This window comes from Arachis hypogaea, chromosome 12 (assembly GCF_003086295.3).
Source record: "Arachis hypogaea cultivar Tifrunner chromosome 12, arahy.Tifrunner.gnm2.J5K5, whole genome shotgun sequence".
NCBI lineage: Eukaryota > Viridiplantae > Streptophyta > Magnoliopsida > Fabales > Fabaceae > Arachis > Arachis hypogaea.
In genome coordinates, this window is record NC_092047.1 from 43,417,157 (window position 1) to 43,437,480 (window position 20,324).

The 20,324-nt window shown below is 36.9% G+C and overlaps 1 non-coding gene across 1 annotated transcript; it reads left to right on the forward strand.

Annotated features, from left to right (window-relative positions):
- Nucleotides 1-11,025: 11,025 nt before the first annotated feature.
- Nucleotides 11,026-11,133, forward strand: LOC112732129 (small nucleolar RNA R71). Its single transcript, XR_003167866.1, has one exon. It is a non-coding gene; the product is annotated as a small nucleolar RNA R71 (small nucleolar RNA).
- Nucleotides 11,134-20,324: the final 9,191 nt, after the last annotated feature.

The window sequence follows — 20,324 nt, forward strand, 5'->3', positions numbered from 1 at the left end:
ATAAAAACCAATAACCTCTTAATTTACGAAAAAGTAAAAATAAAAAAAATAAAAACAAATAAACAAACAAAAAGCAAATATTTACAATAACCAATAATAAGGCACACGTTTGCAATTCCTCGGCAACGGCGCCATTTTTGACGTTAGTGATTTTTGCGTGGTCTAGAATTTCATAAAAACAGTGGCGTTGTAGATATAGTCTCTAAACCAACAAAAATCCCTTTCGTGCAAACGTTTTGGTTGTCACAAGTAACAAGCCCCTTAAAAATTGTTAACCGAGTATTCAAACCTCGGGTCGTCTTCTCAAGGAATTGCAGGGAGGTATGTTCTTATAATTGGTTATGAGTTTGTAAATTGGGGTTTTGGAAGTAAGGTGGGAATATGTTATATGACAAATAATTTAAATGGCAATTAAAAATAAATAAATACTGTAAAGCAAACTTTTGGGCAAGGTATGAGAAATTAGAAGTCCAGACTTAGTTATCCTTATCAATAACAATAAAAGTCGAATCTTAATTCCACTTAGTTAACCTTTGCTAAAGCAAAGGAAAGTCAAGGGATTAATTAGTTTGATCTTTGAATCCTAGTTAATTCCTAAGAAAAGATTGATATTATTGAAGATTAATTCAATTAGCAAGGATAACAATTATCAATTATGCTGTTGAATTGGATAACTCCTGAGTTACTGATTTCTTAACCAAGACCAAAAAGGAAAATATCTAAATTAAATTAAAAACATTCATATAAATAAAGCAAAGCAAAATTAAGTCTGAAAATACCTCGAATTGCATTCACAAAAGAACTTAAATCTGAAATACAAATTAAATTGGAAAAACAAATAAAAAGAACATTGAACCAGGGATTGAGAGTCACTCCTAAAACTAAGAGAAGTCCTAAATCCTAAATCTAAGAGAGAGGAGAGAACCTCTCTCTCTAAAAACTACATCTACTCCTAAAATTATGAATGTGAAAAGCCTGTCTATGAATGGATGCAATCCCCCACTTTATAGCCTCTAATCTTTGTTTTCTGGGCTGCAAACTGGGTCGAAAACAGTCCAGAATTCGCTAGTCTCGAATTCAATCACGCTGGATTTCCGTCACTGCGACGCGGCCGCATGGAGCACGCGGCCGCGCCACCTAGCCTCAGGGAAACTATATCATATTATATATCAAATCGAAGCCCCAGACGTTAGCTTTCTAACGCAACTGGAACCGCGTCGTTTAGATCTCTGTAGCTAGAGTTATAGCCATTTGAGTGCGAAGAGGTCAGGCTGGACAGCTTAGCAATTTCTCCAACTTCTTGTATTCCTTCCACTTTTGCATGCTTCTTTTTCATCCTCCAAGCCATTCTAGACCTATAATCTCTGAAAGCACTTAACACACATATCAAGGAATCTAATGGTAATAAGAGAGGATTAATAATAAGCAATTATAAGATCAAAGAAGCATGTTTTCAATCATAGCACAAAATCAGGAAGGAAATATAAAACCATGCAAATATTATGAATAAGTGGGTAAAGAGTTGATAAAATCCACTCAATTGAGCACAAGATAAACCATAAAATAGTGGTTTATCAACCTCCCCACACTTAAACACTAGCATGTCCTCATGCTAAACTCAAGAGAAGCTATAAAGATGAAGAGGAATGGTAGAATGCATGAAATGCAACCTATCTGAATGAATGCAACTATATGCAGAATGTTTCTACCTACTTGGTTAAAAGTAAATCAAATCCTCCAAGACAAATACAAACCAATTTCCACCAATTCAAATTGTACAATAAAAAGCAAGTAAACTTGTAGGAAGATAGCTCATGAAAGCAGGGAACATAGAATTAAGCACTGAACCCTTACTGGTAGTGTATATCACTCTAACTCTCAAGTGTCTAGGGTCAATCACTCTATTCTTCCCTAGTCATGCTTTCTAAACCTTGTTATTCATCTAACCAATCAACATTATTTAATGTACCAATGCAAACATCATGAGGTCTTTTCAAGGTTGTAATGGGGCTAAGGTAAAGGTGAGGATATATATATGGTTAAGTGAGGTATGAATTGAATCTTTAATTAACCTAAACTTTCACCTAACATACATATACTCTATATAATTCTAATTCATGCCTTGCTACCTAAAATTCCCCCTTTTACATCACATACTCGTGTATCAACTTTTTCTTTTTAATTTATCACATGTGCATTGATTTTTCATTAACTTAACATTGGGGTAATTTTGTCCCCTTTATTTATTTATTTATATTATATATACTTTTTTTTTCATTTTTTCTTTTTTTTTTCTCTCTATTTTTTTTGTAGAGAAACAAACATAACTTATCAATGCACATGGATTTTCTATTATTTTTCTATTTTAGTTTTTCATGAGTAGGTTCCCAAATTCCCAATATTCAAATAAATTAGAAACATGATACATTCCCTTATTAACCCATGTTCCACAGTTTTCCACACTTAATTGTTACACAATCCCTATCTTAAGCTAACCAAAGATTCAATTGGGATATTTAATTATTTTTCTGCTTAAGGCTAGTGATGTGGTAAAATATAGAACAAAATAAATGGGGATAAAAAGGCTCATGGTGGCTAACAAGGGTGATTTAAATGGTAGACTTATTTGGGATAAGTGAGCTAAAATCAAACAATGGCCTCAATCATATGCAATCATGTAAATACACTAAATAATGGAGATATAGATTGGAACAAAATATAGATTACAATCATAGAGAATGGAACACACAGGAATAAAATATTTATGGTTAAATAATGTAACCATGTAAATAAGCTCAAAGTCTCACAGGTTGTGTGTTCTTTGGCTCAAAAACCATGTTCCAAATACAACTTCAAACAAATTTAACACATAAAAATTTTTAAAATTTTTTTTATTTAAATTAGTGAAATTTTTATTTAAATTAGTGAAATTTTTTTCAAAAATAGGATCTTAAAAAGAGATTTATTATTTTAACCAAGTAGTAACTAAATGCACAAAATCAAATAAATATGCAATCAAATATGCAGATGCAACAATGAACAAATAAAGAAAATAAGATTATTGGTGTTGAAAAGAAAGTACTAACCCATGGAGATCGGTATCGACCTTACCACACTTAAAGTTTGCACCGTCTTCTGTGCATGCTAAGATGTACAAGTGGGCGGGCTGTTCCAACTGATGCTTTTCTTCAAGGATTGTGCAGATGGACTTGTTTGTCTCCCCTTTTAAGCGTCTTCCGGTTCTCTTCCTGGTGGCCATCCTGAAAGAAAAAGGGAAGAAAGGTAATCCAATAATAGAGATAAGAAAATAAATAAAGTATGGTTGGGTTAATGCCAAATGATAAGGGCCTCATTTATATGGAAGCTTCAACATGTAAGTGAGAAAACAATAGAAGCCATGGCATACCAGTGGTGCAAAATTGCAACAATGGAGAAGAGAGTGGGGAAAGAGAGATAATATAAATTAATGTCAATGCAAAAAGTAATACAGGTATAAAAGATTGGCATTGATTTAAATAATATTACTCAATCAGAATTAAACAAGTCACTAAGCACCAAGAAAATACCAGAAAAGATGTAACAGTTGAATAAGAACATTTGAACACCAATGGTAAAATAATAATTTTAGAAAAGAAAAATAAAAATAAAAATATGCAATGAATGAAAGTATGTAAATAAATTAAATAAAATAGAATAAGAGTGAAAAAGGATGAGAAGAAGAAAAAGAAAGTGAGAAAGGAGAGAGAAGGAAGAAATTAGGATCAGAAAAGAAAAGATAAGAAAATTGGCACTAATCTGGATAGGTTGTGCAACGCTGTCGACGCGGTCGCGTGGGTGACGCGGTCGCGTGGTGCGCGATAAGGTTGGGAGACGCGGACGTGTGGGGCACGCGGTCGCGTGACTTGATTTATGCTAGTGGCGCGAGTGCAGCCTCGCGGTCGCACAACTCTCTGTTCAAAACTTAGTATTGCCAAAATCCAGGGTGACGCGGTCGCGTGGGGCATGCGATCGCGTGAGTGGCCTTATTTCCAATATGACGCGGACGCGTGGGTCACGCGTTCGTGTGGGAGGGCTTGGGCTTCTAGCACGAGTCCAGCCCAACTCTAGCTCAACTCTCTGCCATGCACCCTTTTTACGTCGATTTTCAGGGCACGCGGCCGCGTGGGAGACGCGGTCGCGTGGGAGGCCAAAGTTCCCACCTGACACGGACGCGTCAGCGATGCGGTCGCGTGGGGTCAAATGATGCTAAAGGCGCGCCTCCAGCCACGCTTTCGCGTGACTCTCTGTTCAATTCTTTTCTCCTCAACGCACTAGTGACGCGGACGCGTCAGCGACACTGCCGCGTCGCGTGCGTGTTTTTTTTTTTATCTGAAAAAAAATGCAGAATGCAGTGTTAATATGAATGTGATACAAAACTCCAGGTTCAATATAATAAAATAAAATAAAACTCAAAAACAAATAAAACTACATAAAAAATGAAAAAAGAACGATCATACCATGGTGGGTTGTCTCCCACCTAGCACTTTTAGTTAAAGTCCTTAAGTTGGACATTTGGTGAGCTCCCTGTTATGGTGGCTTGTGCTTGAACTCATCCAGAAATCTCCACCAATGTTTGTGATTCCAGTAACCTCCAGGGTCCCAAACTAGGCGCAGAAAGCCTTCAAGTAAGTTAAAGCAAGTTACAAGGCCCCAAGAGTGTAGATTGCCAGAATGAATTCCAGGGTCCCAAATCTTGCTTTTACACCCGTCTTCAAGTTGATTATCATGATTCCATCCGGGTGATTCAGCTTTAGAATTCTCACTGAAACGTCTAAACAATTTCCTAGACCCATTCAATTGAGCTCTACACCAACCTTTGCGTTTAAACTTAAAGCTTCCAACCATAATGAACCTTGCAGGATAATTCTTACCACTGACCATCTTCCTCTTACTCTTAATGCCACAAAGAGCTCTAAGTTGACCATCCGTCTCCAGTAGCCCATACCCAAGTTGAATTAGAAAGCTAAGGGATATGAATTTTACCCACTTGAATGTTGTGAAGGATGATGGTAACTTAGGGGGAGGTATTTTTAATGAAATTGCAAGCTCCACTCCCTTGTGCTCTTCTCTGATAATTACCACCTCCTTGCAAGCTTCTTCAATTTCAACCTCTTTCTCTTGGTAGCTTTCTTCCAATTCAATCAACTCTTCATTGCTTTCCAAGGGCATGGGAGGTTGTGCTTCTTCTTCTTTAATCTCCATCTCTTGATCAACCTCTACAAAGTCTTCAACCATGATCTGCCTTGGAGGTTGTACGCTCTCTTCAACATCAACATCAAACACCATGGAAGGAGGCTCTGTGATTGGACTTTCCAATGGAGGTACAGCATCTTTTAAGTCTGCAACCACTTCTTCCTTTTTAATAATTGCTGCTTTGACCAGTTGTTTAAGGATAAAATCGTACTCATCCTCGATGATTTCCTTTCCATGACAACTCCTTTCAACTACTCCTTTATCTTCAAGGGTCTCTCCTACCTTTACCCGTAAGGCCTCCTCTAGCTCCTTATGAAGTATGAATTCGCGAAGATGATTCCTTTTTCCTGTTCCATATCAATAGCATAATTTGGATCATCTTGCTCTTGGATTGATAGATGTGGGTGCTCTTCCATGGAGGGTGGTGATGGGATGAAAAGATCATTATGTGGTTGAAAAGGAAGTGCACCAGAGCTTGAGGGTTGGATTTTGGAGGTAGAGGGTTGGTTCATGTGGGATATAAGATTTTGGAGTGTAGAGGTGAGACCAATGATGTTAGAGATGAGTGTATTGTTATCTAATGGAGCTTGGGGTGGATCTATGTATGGCTCATTCGGTTCATAGGGTGGTTGGTATGGTGGATGTAGGTTAGGGTCATATGGAGGAGAATGGCGTAAAGGGGCTTGTGAGTTTGGTGGTTCAAAGTTATATTGAGGAAAGGGTTTATAGGCATATGGTGGTGGTTGTTGATAGTCCATTGGAGGTGGTTGTTGCCATGAGGGTTGATCAAATCCTTGTGGCTCCTCCCATCTTTGAGTGTTCCAACCTTGATGCCTGTTCTCAATGTAATTTCTTCTTCCTGTAACATAATTGTAACCAGACTCATAGCCAAAGGGGTGAGAGTTCATGATAGCAAAAAAAATTAAAAACAAAAATAAAAACAAATTTAAATTAAAAGGTTATTTAAATTTTGAATTTGAAAATTAAATTTTGAAAATTTGAATTTTAAATTTTTTGAAATTTGAATTTTGAAATTTCTTTTTTGAAATTTTAATTTTGAAATTTGATTTTTGAAATAAGATAAGATAAGATAAAAATTTTAAAATAAAAACCAATAACCTCTTAATTTACGAAAAAGTAAAAATAAAAAAAAAACAAATAAACAAGCAAAAAGCAAATATTTACAATAACCAATAATAAGGCACACGTTTGCAATTCCCCGACAACGGTGCCATTTTTGACGTTAGTGATTTTTGCGTGGTCTAGAATTTCGTAAAAACAGTCGCGTTGTAGATATAGTCTCTAAACCAACAAAAATCCCTTTCGTGCAAACGTTTTGGTTGTCACAAGTAACAAACACCTTAAAATTGTTAACCGAGTATTCAAACCTCGGGTCGTCTTCTCAAGGAATTGCAGGGAGGTATGTTCTTATTATTGGTTATGAGTTTGTAAATTGGGGTTTTGGAAGTAAGGTGGGAATATGTTATATGACAAATAATTTAAATGGCAATTAAAAATAAATAAATACTGTAAAGCAAACTTTTGGGCAAGGTATGAGGAATTAGAAGTCCAGACTTAGTTATCCTTATCAATAACTATGAAAGTCGAATCTTAATTCCACTTAGTTAACCTTTGCTAAAGCAAAGGAAAGTCAAGGGATTAATTAGTTTGATCTTTGAATCCTAGTTAATTCGTAAGAAAAGATTGGGATTATTGAAGATCAATTCAATTAGCAAGGATAACAATTATCAATTATGCTGTTGAATTGGATAACTCCTGAGTTACTGATTTCTTAACCAAGACCAAAAGGGAAAATATCTAAATTAAATTAAAAGCATTCATATAAATAAAGCAAAGCAAAATTAAGTCTGAAAATACCTCGAATTGTATTCACAAAAGAACTTAAATCTGACATACAAATTAAATTGGAAAAACAAATAAAAAGAACATTGAACCTGGGATTGAGAGTCACTCCTAAAACTAAGAGAAGTCCTAAATCCTAAATCTAAGAGAGAGAAGAGAACCTCTCTCTCTAAAAACTACATCTACTCCTAAAATTATGAATGTGAAAAGCCTGTCTATGAATAGATGCAATCCCCCACTTTATAGCCTCTAATCTGTGTTTTCTGGGCAGCAAACTGGGTCGAAAACAGCCCAGAATTCGCTGGTCTCGAATTCAATCACGCTGGATTTCCGTCATTGCGACGCGGCCAAATGGAGCACCCGGTCGTATCGCCTAGCATCAGGGAAACTATAGCATATTATATATCAAATCGAATCCCCGGACGTTAGCTTTCCAACGCAGCTGGAACCGCGTCGTTTGGACCTCTGTAGCTAAAGTTATAACTATTTGAGTGTGAAGAGGTCAGGCTGGACAGCTTAACAATTTCTCCAACTTCTTGTATTCCTTCCACTTTTGCATGCTTCTTTTCCATCCTCCAAGCCATTCCTGCCCTATAATCTCTGAAAGCACTTAACACACATATCAAGGCATCTAATGGTAATAAGAGAGGATTAATAATAAGCAATTATAAGACCAAAGAAGTATGTTTTCAATCATAGCACAAAATCAGGAAGGAAATATAAAACCATGCAAATATTATGAATAAGTGGGTAAAGAGTTGATAAAATCCACTCAAATGAGCACAAGATAAACCATAAAATAGTGGTTTATCAATGAACTCTAACCATCCCCTAGCCACTGGTTTGAGGTCATGCCTTCTTAGTTGAACCGGCTTGCCTCTTGAGTCAATTTTCCATTGAGCTCCTTTCTCACATATGTCTATGAGGACTTGGTCCAACCTTTGATCAAAGTTGACCCTTCTTGTGTAGGGGCGTGCGTTCTCTTCCATCATTGGCAAGTTGAACGCCAGCCTTACATTTTCCGGACTGAAATCTAAGTATTTCCCCGAACCATAGTAAGCCAATGCTTTGGATTCAGGTTCACACTTTGATCATAGTTCCTGGTGATCCATGCATTTGCATAGAACTTTTGAACCATTAGGATTCCGACTTGATGAATGGGGTTGGTGAGAACTTCCCAACCTCTTCTTTGGATCTCAAGTCGGATCTCCGGATACTCATTCTTTTTGAGTTTGAAAGGAACCTCAGGGATTGCTTTCTTCTTGGCCACAACTTCATAGAAGTGGTCTTGATGGACTTTTGAGATGAATCTCTCCATCTCTCATGACTCAGATGTGGAAGCAATTGCCTTCCCTTTCCTCTTTCTAGAGGTTTCTCTGGCCTTAGGTGCCATTAATGGTTATGGAAAAACAAAAAGCTATGCTTTTTACCACACCAAACTTAAAATATTTGCTCGTCCCCGAGCAAAAGAAGAAAGAAAAATAGTAGAAGAAGAAGAAAATGGAGGAGATGGAGGGTGAAGTGTTTTCGGCCAAGGGTGAATTTAGGGTTGTGTTGTGTGAAAATGAAGAAGGAATGAGGGGTTTATATAGGAGTGGGGGAGGGTGAAGTTTCGGCCATTAGGGTTGGGTTTAGGAGGGAAATTAGTTTGAATTTGAAGGTAGGTGGGGTTTTTGGGGAAGAGAGGATGGATGTAAGTGGTGAAGAGGTGATAGGGAAGAGTGATTGAGTTGATTGGTGAAGGGTATTTGGGGGAGAGAGTCATGAAAAGGTGTGAAGAGGAGAGAAGGGTAGGTGGGGGTCATGTGGGGTCCACAGATCCTGAGGTGTCAAGGACTTAACATCCCTGCTCCAATTAGGCATGTAAAATGCCCTTGCTGTGCAATCCTGGCATTTAACGCCAGACTGCTCCCTGTTTCTGGCGTTAAACGCCCAAATGTAACTTGTTTCTGGCGTTTAACGCTAGGTAGATGCTTGGTTCTGGCGTTAAACGCCAGCTTGGTGCTTGTTTCTGGCATTAAACGCCAGACAGATGCTTGTTTCTGGCGTTTAACGCCAGCATGCCTCTCCTCCAGGGTGTGCTATTTTCAATGATGTTTTTCATTCTATTTTTGATTTTTTAGTAGTTTTTGTGACTTCACATGATCATCAACCTAATAAAACACGAAATAACAAAAAGAAATAAAATAGATATGATTAAATAACATTAGGTTGCCTCCCAACAAGCGCTTCTTTAATGTCAATAGCTTGATAGTGAGCTCTCATGGAGCCTCACATATAATCAGAGCAAGGTTGGAACCTCCCAACACCAAACTTGGAGTTTGGTTGTGGTCTCCCAACACCAAACTTAGAGTTTGACTGTGGGGGCTTTGGTTGACTCTGCAGTGAGAGAAGCTTTTCATGCTTCCTCTCCATGGTTACAAAAGGAGACCCTTGAGTTTTAAACACAAGGTTGTCCTCATTCAGTTGAAGGACTAACTCTCCTCTGTCCACATCAATCACAGCTCTTGCTGTGGCTAGGAAGGGTCTTTTAAGGATGATGGATTCATCCTCATCCTTCCCAATGTCTAGGATTATGAAATCAGCAGGGATGTAAAGGCCTTTAACCTTTACTAGCACGTCCTCTACTTGTCCATAAGCCTATTTTCTTGATTTGTTTGCCATCTCTAATGAGATTCTGGTAGCTTGCACCTCAAAGATTCCCAATTTCTCCATTACAAAGAGTGGCATGAGGTTTATCCCTGACCCAAGGTCACATAGAGCCTTCTCAAAGGTCATGGTGCCTATGGTACAAGGTATTAAGAACCTTCCAGGATCTTGTTTCTTCTGAGGCAATGTCAGTTGATCCAGATCACTCAGTTCATTGATGAGCAAGCGAGGTTCATCTTCCCAAGTCTCATTACCAAATAATTTGGCATTCAGCTTCATGATTGCACCAAGGTACTTGGCAACTTTCTCTTCAGTGACATCTTCATTCTCTTCAGAAGAAGAATACTCATCAGAGCTCATGAATGGCATAAGGAGGTTCAATGGAATCTCTATGGTCTCTAGATGAGCCTCAGATTCCTTTGGTTCCTCAGAGGGAAATTCCTTGTTGATCACTGGACATCCCAGGAGATCTTCCTCACTGGGATTCACGTCCTCTCCCTCCCTTGTAGGTTCGGCCATGATGGTTAAATCAATGGCCTTGCACTCTCTTTTTGGATTCTCTTCTATATTGCTTGGGAGAGTACTAGGAGGAGTTTCAATGACTCTTTTACTCAGCTGGCTCACTTGTGCCTCCAAATTTCTAATGGAGGACCTTGTTTCATTCATGAAACTTAAAGTGGCCTTAGATAGATCAGAGACTATATTTGCTAAGATAGATGGATTCTGCTCAGAATTCTCTGTCTGTTGCTGAGTGGATGATGGAAAAGGCTTGCTATTGCTAAACCTGTTTCTTCCACCATTATTAAAGCCTTGTTGAGGCTTTTGTTGATCCTTCCATGAGAAATTTGGATGATTCCTCCATGAGGGATTATAGGTGTTTCTATAGGGTTCACCCATGTAATTCACCTCTGCTATTGCAGGGTTCTTAGGATCATAAGCTTCTTCTTCAGAAGATGCCTCTTTAGTACTGTTGGATGATTCCTTCAATCCATTCAGACTCTGAGAGATCATATTGACTTGCTGAGTCAATATTTTATTATGAGCCAATATGGCATTCAGAGTATCAATTTCAAGAACTCCCTTCCTTTGAGGCATCCCATTACTCACAGGATTCCTTTCAGAAGTGTACATGAACTGGTTATTTGCAACCATGTCAATGAGTTCATGAGCTTCTGCAGGCGTTTTCTTTAGGTGAATGGATCCACCTGCAGAATGGTCCAGTGACATCTTTGATAGCTCAGACAGACCATCATAGAATATATCCAGGATGGTCCATTCTGAAAGCATGTCAGAAGGACACTTTTTGGTCAGTTCCTTGTATTTCTCCCAAGCTTCATTGAGGGATTCACCTTCTTTCTGTTTGAAGGTTTGAACATCCACTCTAAGCTTACTAAGCTTTTGAGGAGGAAAGAACTTGGCTAAGAAAGCCGTGACCAGCTTATCCTAAGAGTTCAGGCTATCCTTAGGTTGAGAGTCCAACCATATTCTAGCTCTGTCACTTACAGCAAATGGGAAAAGCATAAGCCTGTAGACCTCGGGATCAACCCCATTGGTCTTAACAGTATCACAGATCTGCAAGAATTCAGTTAAGAACTGAAAAGGATCTTCGGATGGAAGTCCATAAAACTTGCAATTCTGTTGCATCAGAGAAACTAATTGAGGTTTCATCTCAAAATTGTTTGCTCCAATGGCAGGGATTGAGATGCTTCTTCCATGTAAATTGGAATTAGGTGCAGTAAAGTCACCAAGCATCTTCCTTGCATTGTTGTTATTTTCGGCCATGTCTCCTTCTTTTTCGAAAATTTCTGTCAGATTTTCTCCAGAGAGTTGTGCTTTAGCTTTCCTTAGCTTCCTCTTTAGAGTTCTTTCAGGTTCAGGATCGACTTCAACAAGAATGTTCTTATCCTTGTTCCTGCTCATATGAAAAAGAAGAGAACACAAAAGAAAATATGGAATCCTCTATGTCACAGTATAGAGATTCCTTATGCAAGTATAAGAAGAGAAGAATGTAAGAAGGAGAAGAGGAAAAATTCGAACATAGAGAGGGGGATGGGGTTCGAATTTTTGGGTGGAGAAGAAGTGTTAGTAGATGAATAAATAAATAGAAGGAGGTGAGGAAGAGAAGAATTCAAAAATTTAAATAAAATAAAATAAAAACATTTTAAAATTAAAGTTAAAATTCAAAAATTAAAATTGAAATCAAATTAAATTGAAATTAAAACAATTAGTTAATTAAAAAGGAAATTTGAAAAAGAGTGAAAGGATTTTCGAAAATTAGAGAGGGAGTTAGTTAGGTAGTTTTGAAAAAGATAAGAATCAAATAAAAAGTAAAGTGGTTAATTGAAAAAGATTTGAAAATCAAATTTGAAAAGATAAAAAGTTAGAAAAGATTTTGAAATTAAATTTTGAAAAAGATGTGATTGAAATTTAATTTGAAAAAGATTTGAAAAAGAATTTTATAAAGATTTGATTTTGAAAATTAAAGTTGATTACTTGACTAACAAGAAACAAAAGGATTTGATTTTAAAATCTAAAGATTGAACCTTTCTTATTAGGCAAGTAACAAACTTAATATTTTTGAATCAATCACATTAATTGTTAGCATTAAATTCGAAAATATGGAATAAAAATAAGAAAAAGATTTTGAAAATTAATTTGAAATTTTCGAAAATATGAAAGAAAAATTGAAAAAGATTTGATTTTTGAAAAAGTTTTGAAAAAGATAGAATTTTTAAATTGAAAAGTTGATTTGACTCATAAGAAACAACTAAATTTTAAAAATTTTTGAAAAAGTCAACTAAATTTTTCGAAAATTTATGAGTGAAAAAGGGAAAGATATTTTTTTGATTTTTGAATTTTAATAAAGAAAGAGAAAAACATCAAAAAGACTCAATGCATGAAAATTTTGGATCAAAACACATTATGCATGCAAGAATACTTTGAATGTCAAGATGAACACCAAGAACACTTTGAATGTCAAGACTTATTTTTGAAAAATTTTCAAGAAAAGAAAACATGCAAGACACCAAACTTAAAAATTTTTATTCTTTAGACATTAATAATTCAAGAATGCATATGAAAAACAAGGAAAGACACAAAACAAGAAATTTTAAAGATCAAACAAGAAGACTTATCAAGAACAACTTGAAGATCATGAAGAACTCCATGCATGAGTTTTCGAAAAATGCAAGAAAGAGATAAACATGCAATTGACACCAAACTTAAAAATTTTTATTCTTTCGGCATTAATGTTTCAAGGATGCATATGAAAAACAAGAAAAGACACAAAACAAGAAAATATGAAGATCAAACAAGAAGACTGGCCAAGAACAACTTGAAGATCATGAAGAATGCAATGCATGAAATTTTTGAAAATAATAATAAATTTTTTTAGAAAATTAAAAAGATGCAATTGACACCAAACTTAAAACTTGACTCTAGACTCAAACAAGAAACACAAAAAATATTTTTGATTTTATGATTTTATAAATTTTTTTTTGGATTTTTCGAAAATAAGAATAATAAAAACAAAAAGGTTAAAATTAAAATAAAGTTACCTAATCTGAGCAACAAGATGAACCGTCAGTTGTCCAAACTCGAACAATCCCCGACAACGGCGCCAAAAACTTGGTGCACGAAATTGTGATCATCAATGGCGCCAACTACTTGGTACGCACAATTGTAATCTCAACTCTTCATCACAACTTCGCACAACTAACCAACAAGTGCACTGGGTCGTCCAAGTAATAAACCTTATGTGAGTAAGGGTCGATCCCACGGAGATTGTCGGCCTGAAGCAAGCTATGGTCACCCTTGTAAATCTCAGTCAGGCGGATTCAAATGGTTATGGTGAATTGATAATAAAAACATAAATAAAATATAAACTGGGATAGAGATACTTATGTAATTCATTGGTGAGAATTTCAGATAAGCGTATAGAGATACTTTCGTTCCTCCTGAACCTCTGCTTTCCTGCTGTCTTCATCCAATCATTTCTACTCCCTTCCATGGCAAGCTGTATGTAGGGTATCACCGTTGTCAATGGCTACATCCCATCCTCTCTGTAAAAATGGTCCAATGCGCTGTCACTGCATGGCTAATCATCTGTCGGTTCTCGACCATACTGGAATAGGATTTACTATCCTTTTGCATCTGTCACTACGCCCAGCACTCGCGAGTTTGAAGCTCGTCACAGCCATCCCTTCCCAAATTCTACTCGGAATACCACAGACAAGGTTTAGACTTTTCGGATCTCAAGAATGGCCATCCATGAGTTCTAACTTATACCACGAAGATTCTAATATCTCGGACTCGGTCCTCTGTATTAGATATCTAAGAGATACTCATTCTAGCTTGTTTGCATGTAGAACGGAAGTATTTGTCAGGCACGCGTTCATAGGTGAGAATGATGATGAGCGTCACATAATTATAACATTCATCATGTTCTTCGGTGCAAATGGATATCTTAGAATAGGAATAAGATTGAATTGAATAGAAAAATAGTAGTACTTTGTATTAATTCATGAGGAACAGCAGAGCTCCACAACTTAATCTATGGTGTGAAGAAACTCTACCGTTGAAAATACATAAGAATAAGGTCCAGGCATGGCCGAATGGCCAGCCTCCATGATCTAAGAACTAAATGTCCAGAGATGAACAAAAGATAATCCAAAGATGTAAAGACAATAGCAAAAAGTTCTATTTATACTAAACTAGTTACTAGGGTTTACAGAAATAAGTAAATGATGCAGAAATCCACTTCTGGGATCCACTTGGTGTGTGCTTGGGCTGAGCATTGAAGCTTCACGTGGAGAGGTCTTTCATGGAGTTGAACGCCAGTTTATAACCTGTTTCTGGCGTTTAACTCCACTTTGCAACCTGTTTCTGGCGTTTAACTCCAGAATGCAACATGAAACTGGCGTTCAACGCCAGTTTGAGTCATCTAAACTTGGGCAAAGTATGGACTATTATATATTGCTGGAAAGCCCTGGATGTCTACTTTCTAACGAAATTGAGAGTGCACCATTTGGAGTTCTGTAGCTCCAGAAAATCTACTTTGAGTGCAGGGAGGTCAGAATCCAACAGCATCTGCAGTCCTTCTTCAACCTCTGAATCTGATTTTTGCTCAAGTCCCTCAATTTCAGCCAGAAAATACCTGAAATCATAGAAAAATACACAAACTCATAGTAAAGTCCAGAAATGTGATTTTTATTTAAAAACTAATAAAAATATACTAAAAACTAACTAAATTATACTGAAAACTGTGTAAAAATAATGCCAAAAAGCGTATAAATTATCCGCTCATCACGGTGACAGCGCATTTGGACCATTTTCACTGAGAGGACGGATGGTAGCCATTGACAACGGTGATCCACCAACATACAGCTTGCCATGGAAGGAGCCTTGCGTGCATGAAGAAGAAGACAGTAGGAAAGCAGAGATTCAGAAGACAGAGCATCTCCAAAACCTCAACATGTTCTCCATTATTGCATAACAAGTATTTATTTCGTGTTCTTTTACTTTTTACAATTAAATCTGATAATTATTGATATCCTGACTAAGAGTTACAAGATAACCATAGCTTGCTTCAAGCCAACAATCTCCGTGGGATTGACCCTTACTCACGTAAGGTATTACTTGGACGACCCAGTGCACTTGCTGGTTAGTTGTGCGGAGTTGCAAAAGTGTGATTGTAATTTCGTGCACTAGCAGGTCACGCGTAAGCGTCGTCCACGCGTTCGCGTCATTCAGCAATTTTTATTGTCACGCGAGCGCGGCGTCCATGCGTTTGCATCATTCGTGCAGACTCCAATCCACGTGTACGCGTCAGGCACGCGCACGCCTCGCTGCAATTTTCTCTATTCCACGCATTCGCGTGAGCCATGCGCGCGCATCGGTATTCGTTGGTCATCTCCTTAGTTTCTTGTGTTCCTTTCATTTTTGCAAGCTTCCTCTCCATTCTCTAAGCCATTCCTGCCCTATAAAGCCTGAAACACTTAACATACGGATCACAACATCGAATGGTATAAAGGAGAATTAAAATATACTAATTAAAGATAATTAGGTAGCAAGTTTTCAATCATAAAACAATACTAGGAAGGGATTATAAAATCATGCAAATCATATGAATAAGTAGGTAAAGGCTTGATGAAACCACTCAATTAAACACAAGATAAACTATAAAATAGTGGTTTATCAGCCTGCGAGACGGACCTTTTAGTCAATCCATATCAAAAAAGCATCCAACATCTCTGAACGAGGTACAAGAAAGGGTAGAAAATTACATTAACATGGAGGAGAACTCTCGATTAGGAGAAACCTGAAAATTTGGATTCTCCTACCCACCTCGGGACAAGGATAAAGAATCCAAGAAAAAAGGAGATCAACTCAATAAGAAGCCTAGAAAATACCACAATTACACCTCTCTTCGGGTGTCTCTTGTAGATGTTTACCGAGAAATATGCAACACTGAGAATATCCCACTACCCTGTCCAATGAAAAGCAAAAAAGGAGGGGGAAATCAGACAGAGTACTGTGAGTACCACCGAATTTATGGAAATCCCACTAATGAATGCTTCGACCTGAAGAATGTCATAGAGAAATTGGAAAGAGAAGGTCGACTAGATCGGTAATTAGCCAACAAAACGGACGACCCAAGAAAAAGAAGAATAGATGAAGAGGTCCGACGGACTGAACGACTGATAAACCACTATTTCATGGTTTATCTTGTGCTCAATTGAGTGGTTTTTATCAACTCTTTACCCACTTATTCATACTATTTGCATGGTTTTACAGTTGCCTTCCTAATTATGTGCTTTGATTGAAAACATGCTTCTTTGGCCTTAAGTTCCCTATATTTAAACCTCTCTTATTACCATTAGATGCCTTGATATGTGTGTTAAGTGATTTCAGAGATTACAGGGCAGGGAATGGCTCAGAGGATGGAAAGGAAGCATGCAAAAGTGGAAGGAATACAAGAAGTTGGAGAAATTGCTAAGCTGTCCAACCTGACCTCTTTGCACTCAAACGACTATAACTTTAGCTACAGAGGTCCAAACGACGCGATTCTAGTTGCGTTGGAAAGCTAACGTCCGGGGCTTCAATTTGACATATAATATGTCATGTTGCTCTGAAGCTAGATGACGCGAACGCGTCATCCACGCGGACGCGTCGCAGTGACAAAAAATCAGCGTGTTTGAATTCGCAACCAGCGAATTCTGGGCTGTTTCCGACCCAGTTTGCGGCCCAGAAAACACAGATTAGAGGCTATAAAGTGGGAGAATCCATTCATTCAAAAACAAGCTTTCACATTCACAATTTTAGGAGTAGATGTAGTTTTTAGAGAGAGAGGTTCTCTCCTCTCTCTTAGGATTTAGTTTTAGGATTTAGGATGATTTCTTCTTCATCTCAGGTTCAATGTTCCTTTTATTTATTTTTCTAATTTAATTTATAAACTCTTCCATGTTACATTTGATAACTTTATTAGTGCTAATTGAGGTATTTTAGAATTAAGACTGCTTTCTTTTATTTATATAAATAATTTAGGTTTTTCCTTTTGGCTTTGGTTGAGTCATTGGAGACACTTGAGTTATCAAACTCATTGTTGATTGAAAATTGGAATTCTTCAAGAATTAATTCGGGTTCCAATAACTCTAACTTTTCCCAAGGAAAGACTAGGACTTGAGGAATCAGAATTAATTCATCCACTTAACTTACCTTCATAGTTAGAGGTTAACAAAGTGGGAGAAAAATCCAATTCTCATTACAATTGATAAGGATAGCCAGGATAGGACTTCCAGTTTTCATACCTTGCCAAGAGTCTATTTTATAGTTATTTATTTTATTCTTATTGTTCAACATACTGCTTCCTTACTTTCAAAACCCCTAATTTACAAACTCACAACCAATAATAAGAACATACCTCCCTGCAATTCCTTGAGAAGACGACCCGAGGTTTAAATACTCGGTTATCAATTTTAAAAGGGTTTATTACTTGTGACAACCAAACGTTTGTACGAAGGGATTTCTGTTGGTTTAGAGACTATATCTACAACGCGACTGTTTTTATAAAATTCTTTACTGGCAAAAAATCGTAACGTCAAAATGGCGCCGTTGCTGGTGTAAGAAAGGTTGATTGCTTGGTTTAGTAACTATACCTGCAACGAGAGTTTACTATAACCTCTAAACCATCAATCTTCAGTTCTTCAAAATGGTGCCGTTGCCGGGGAATTACAAACGTGTGCCTTGTTATTGGTTATTGAAAATATTTGCTTTTTACTTGTTTATTTGTTTTTATTTTTGTTTTTGTTTTTGCTTTTTTTCATAAATTAAGAGGTTATTGGTTTTTATTTAATTATAAAAAAAATTTCAAAAAATTCTTTTCTTGGTGTTCATCTTGATCTTCAAGTTGTTCTTCGTGTTCATCTTGACCTTCAAGTTGTTCTTAGTTGTTTTCTTCGTTTTGATCTAAAAATTTTAAGTTTGGTGTCATTTTATTGTTTTTCTCTTTCCTCATTGAATTCAAAAATTCAAAATTTAAAACTCAAATTTCAAAATTTCAAATCTCAATTTTCAAAATTCAAATTTTAAAATTTAAATCTTTTTCAAAAAAATCATATCTTTTTCAAAATCTTATCTTATCTTATTTCAAAAATCAAAATTTCAATATTTAAATTTCAAATTTCAAATTTCAAATTTCAAAATTCAAATTTCAAAAAAAAAATTTAAAATTCAAAATTTAAAATTTTAGATTTCAAAATTTAATTTTCAAATTTCAAAATTTAAATTTTAATAACCTTTTAATTTAAATTTGTTTTTATTTTCATTTTTAATTTTTATTCACTACTATGAGTTCTCACCCCTATTGCTTTGAGTTTGGTCCCAATGCTGTTACAAGGAATATAAATTATAACAGGAGCATGCATCAAGGTCAAAACAATCAAAGATGGAAGGAGCCACGAGGATCTGATCAACCCTTCCGGCAGCAACACCTTCCATAATACCACAGACAAAGACCATCTTACAATGCATGCCAAGACAATGAATCACCTCCTCAAAATAGCTTTGGACCACCATACTCACAAGCCCCTTTTCACCATTCACCTTCATATGATCCTAACCCTCATCCACCATACCAACCACCTTATGAACCATATGAACCATATATAGAACCACCCCGATTCCAACCCAATTACTCCCAAGAACCACCACCTCCCTGTGCATCATGTCCATATCCATCACCCCAAGCATCAACGGAGCAACTCAAGGAAACATGTGAAAAATTTAATGCCACACTTCATCAATTGAATCAAGCAATAAATCAATTAGCTTCCCAACGTTCGGACACTCAAAGAACCCCCATGGCTTCATGTGGACAATCTAATGAAGAACGTAGCATGAAGAAGATACTAGAAACTCCAGTGGACAGTACGGAACATGGCTTTGTACTGGAACAAGTGGAGGAAGCTGTAATAATCGAAGAAGAAGAAGTGGTTGTAGACTTAGGAGATGCTGAACCTCCACGGGAAAGTCAAGACATAGAACCTCCTTCCAAGACGGTTGCATTTGATGTTGAGGAGGGTGTACAACCTCCAAGGCAGATCATGGTTGAAGACTTTGTAGAGGTTGATCAAGAGATGGAGATCAAAGAAGAAGAAGCACAGCCTCCCATGCCCTTGGTAAGTAATGAAGAAGAGATTGAATTGAAAGAAAGCTACCAATAGAAAGAGGTTGAATTTGAAGAAGCTTGCAAAGAGGTGGAAGTTGTCAAAGAGCACAAGGGAGTGGAGCTTGGAATCACCTTGCCAAAGTTATTAGAGACCCCTCCCCCTAGTTGCCATCATCCTTCACAACATTCAAGTGGGTAAAATTCATATCCCTTAGCTTTCTAATTCCACTTGAATATGGGCTACTAGAGACGGATGGTCAACTTAGAGCTCTTTGAGATATTAAGAGTAAGAGGAAGATGGTCAGTGGTAAGAATTGTCTTGCAAGGTTCATTATGGTTGGAAGCTTTAAATTTAAATGCAAAGGTTGGTGTAGAGCTCAATTGAATGGGTCTGGGAAGTTGTTTGGACGCTTCAGTGAGAATTCTAAGGCTGAACCACCCGGATGGAATCATGATAATCAACTAGAAGACGGGTGCAAAAGAAAGATTTGGGACCCCGGAATTCAGTCTAGAAATCAACACTCTTGAGGCCTTGTCACTTGCTTTAACTTGCTTGAAGGCTTTCTGCACCTAGTTTGGGACCCCGGAGGACATTAGAATCACAAACATTGGTGGAGATTCCTGGATGAGTTCAAGCACAAGCCACCATAACAGGGAGCTCACCAAATGTCCAACTTAAGGACTTTAACTAAAAGTGCTAGGTGGGAGATAACCCACCATGGTATAATCGTTTCTTTTTTATTTTTATTTAGTTTTATTTGTTTTCGAGTTTTATTTTATTTTATTATATTGAACCTGGAGTTTTGCATCACATTCATATTAGCACTGTATTTTTTTCAGATTATAAAAAAAATGTTTAGGACATCATTCATGCATCCAATAAATTAATCATATGCATTGAGAAAAATAAAAG